Here is a 3906-nt window from a genome sequence, read left to right as displayed (position 1 = left end):
CACACACACACACACACACACACACACACACACACACACACACACACAATATGCAGTGTAATATCCCCAGAACACAGAAGACACCCCATTCATGATGAAAAATGAATCTCATAATGTGTAATATTATTCTAATGATGTATTAACAATCTGGCAGGACAAACGTCTCCCTAATGGCATATCAGTTGTAAATGGGGCAAAGAGTACCGGGTCTTTGTTGTGAAAATTAGACCTGAAACTCTACTCTTCCACCTGAGAGCCTTGATCTGTGGGGCAAGCAGGGTTTCCCACCAGAATACACACACACACACACACACGCACACACACACACACACACGCACACACACACATACACACGCTTTTCAGGCTGCAACAAAAGCCCTTCTCTCTGCCTGACAGTGAGTGGATTAGACAGATGGAGGGTCAGAGAGTGATAACACTGAGAGAGGAACTGAGGGAAAGAGAGATGAAGTGAGAAGGAGGAGGGAGACACTAACTGTTACCAAAACGACAAACGCTAAAAGGTTATTATTCAACAGAAAGTCTGTTTTGTTTTTTCCTGTCATTAGTTTTAAACTTGTAAATGACATTAACAGCAGGTAAAATATTTCATATTTTAAAACTGCATCCTAATGCGTTAAACCTCCAAGTGTCACAGCAGGTTATTTGCCCACAACCACTGAGATAAAATTGCTTTGTTAAAGTGCTCCAAGTCATTAAGCTGTTTACATGTTCATTAAGGAGACCCAGTTGACCTCTAAGACACTTTTACAGCTGCCACCTTCGACAACAACATTAACAAGAAGGCTGTGGGTGTGCAGGGGGACTACTTAGCTTCTAAAGTTGGTCATAAAATAATGTTTTGAATCTGTTGTTCAGAGTATATTCTTGACCTTGGCCACAGTAGTAGCTGTAGTGGGGTTTTCAAACAGCTGTAGCTCATCATAAAAACTGTCCCCACACACTCAACCCCCGCAAAACCACAAACAACCTGAGGTTTTTACACTTTGGTTTTTGGACAGATTAAACAAGAGAGAAATAACATGATAATTAATGATCTTTAGATGTGCAGGAATGCATATTTTGTTACTTTTGGATAGAGACAATCTTTATGGAAAGCTAAAGTTAGGTAACTGACAACTTGCTGCAGTTTTATATTTAGCTTACAAACACCAGAGTGGTATCCATCCTGAAAGTGCTCAAAAGAATTAGAATAGATAACATGTCAACTGGGCAAACTCCGTCTGCAAGATCTATTTGTATATTCTGCTTCATGAAACACTGCACAGGACTCTCAGATTACTGAGAGAGCAAATATGCAATAGACACAAGAAGGGTTTAAACCTTGGAACTACGTGATATAGACAGTGCCTTATCCTGCTAATTGTTCAAAATATTCAATATAACCTCTGAGACATTTTAAGTCACCTTAGACAGAATAATAACAGAAATGACTGCAGGCCAAGTGCCTGTAAAATTTGATTTTGGAGCTTAACAAATTACTTTCCCTTTTAAAGTCCCTCCAACAATGGCCGACTGCCTGTAGAGTGATTGAGAGTTAATCTGTCGTCAGAGCAAATCTTTATCACGAGCCTTGACAGTAAATAAACCATCACAATAATTAATCAGAATGTAACACAGATGAAAAGATGACAAGGTCAGCACGATGACTCCTCAGGTGGCAACGAATGGATTATCACACTCCTTCTCGGGGATGTGTAAATTACTTTTCTACTTCCAAGACAAGAAGGACCGAGGACTTGCTAACATCAATCAGTTTCAGAAAAGTCATTAAATCCATTTCAGACAACGATCCAATGGTGATCAAAAAATATGTGTCAGTTTTATTGACTTCAGAGAGTTGTTAGAGCTCTGTGGATTATTTCAGCATCTGTTAGCTTATTGGTTGCCCCAGAACTTCACAGTTTTGGTTATCATTAGCAGTGATAGAAATAACGGCGTTATAAATAACGACATTACTAACGGCGTTACTTCTTTCAGTAACAAGTAACCAAATTGATTACTCTTCCCATCTTCATAATGCTGTTACCGTTACTGCTGAAAAATGTGGCGCGTTACTATAATTTAAAGTTTTTTTCATCAGACCAACTTGATCTCTGAGCCGAGAAGCAAAGACTTTTTTCTTCCTTGGTTAGTGGGCCGTGCCCCGGACATGCACATAAAGGTTAAGGATTGGCTGAGGTTGAGTAAAATTTAATTGTTAGCCAATCAGAGGTAGAGTTGGGCGGGTGCTCGAAAGCGTGCCTAGTCGGACACAACGAACAACACATGCGAGTCAGTCAACGAGAGACAGGTAGGGCGTTATGAAATAAAGGGGGGGGGGGGGGGTGTAACTTTCCCTGTAAAGATTTTCCACCTGTGTCAGAAACATAGGCACTGGACTCTAGAGTGCTACTCGCACCAAAGCTAATCACTGTCACTTTCTCATTCTCTCTCGCTGTATCACCCCCCCCCCCCCCCCCCACCACACACACACACACCCACACCAAACATATGCCCTCAACGCACACACCTAGCGCAAAAGTATACACATCAGGCCACACGTTAATATTTGTTATTTATTTTTGCTATAGTGTTTATTTAACAAGCATTATCTAATTTTGCTCAGTTGGGGCCTGTTAAGGGGCAATAAATATCAAAAGTTCCAAAGCATCTATGTTTTTATTTGTAGGCTATATATCGACTAGACATAATATCTACATTTGATTGGAGGCTAGTCTCACTTTGTCCCACAGCAACATTAAAAGAGTTTAGATATGTGTACAGTTTCTGTTAATAATATATTGTATTAAGTGTCCATTTCATTATGATATTCAGATTTATCATATATATTGAGCAGGCACATGTATTTTATGTTCCGTTAAAGAGGAGTGGAGGTGGGGTCACATTTGAGCATTTAAAAATGTACTTGAAAGTAACGCATTAGTTACTTTCTGAAGTAACTAGTTACTTTTATCATTTGTAACTGAGTATCTAATTTAATTACTTTTTGGAAGAAGTAACTAGTAACTGTAACTAATTACTTTTTAAAAGTAACTTGCCCAACACTGCTCATTAGTGTTGTTTTCCAATGAAGCAGGTGGTGTTTTTGGCAAAAGCTGTAATAACCTTCTGCCCAGAACCAAACGATAGACAGCAAAAGTTAGCAAAAGTTAGCAAAAGCTAGCAAAAGTTAGCAAAAGTTAGCGATACCGAGACATGCCAGTACTGGTGGCAAATGCTAGTTCAGCATTTACAGCCAAATTAATGCTAATGTTGCTCCATATCTGCTCATCTAAGCGGCCAAAAACAGTCAATTCAGGTTTTAAAGGCACAGGTGTTTTCACTTATCCCAGCTGATTAGACCTCTGCTTAGGCTGAAGGTGGGCAGAGAATTACGGGCAGTCACCGGAAGATGAAGGTGAATGAGAAAAATGTTAAAATCAAACACATTCTGCACAATCCCACAGACTCATGTGAAGAGCTGTAATTATCCAAAATAAGTACAATCACCTGTGTGGGTGTACCATGGGTGTGCAGGGCCCTTCACTTTATTTGTTATTGTTATCTGTAAGCTACAGCGCGTCAATTCTCAACAGCTTGTTTCAGTCTAGACAGCGTTTTGTCATGGGATTAAATAAAATGTCCTTTTACCACTCACATTTCCACGCTGACTCCTATGACACACAAAATGTGATTATTATCAACCATCTTGGGAGTGTTTAATTAAAATTGAGCTCTGCAGGCGTGAATGAAGCCTTGCTAGTCTAAAGTGAAACTTACTTTGGCACAGTGATATCATAGATGGTAAGAGGGGAGGTACCCAGGGGAGAAGTGCAGTTACCAGGACATTTTGTGCTTGGAGAGAGAAGGAGGCAAAGAAAGAGAGAGAGAGAGAGAGAGAGAGAG

General features: G+C 39.9%; 1 protein-coding gene across 1 annotated transcript in view; it reads right to left on the bottom strand.

The window, feature by feature from the left end:
- Positions 1-3906, bottom strand: part of sntb1 (syntrophin, basic 1) — a 54346-nt gene that overhangs the window by 7768 nt on the left and 42672 nt on the right. The gene's annotated exons all lie outside the window — the stretch shown is intronic.

This window comes from Etheostoma spectabile, chromosome 6 (genome assembly GCF_008692095.1).
Source record: "Etheostoma spectabile isolate EspeVRDwgs_2016 chromosome 6, UIUC_Espe_1.0, whole genome shotgun sequence".
NCBI classification, from domain to species: Eukaryota; Metazoa; Chordata; class Actinopteri; order Perciformes; family Percidae; genus Etheostoma; species Etheostoma spectabile.
This window is presented reverse-complemented; position numbering and strand designations above follow the sequence as displayed.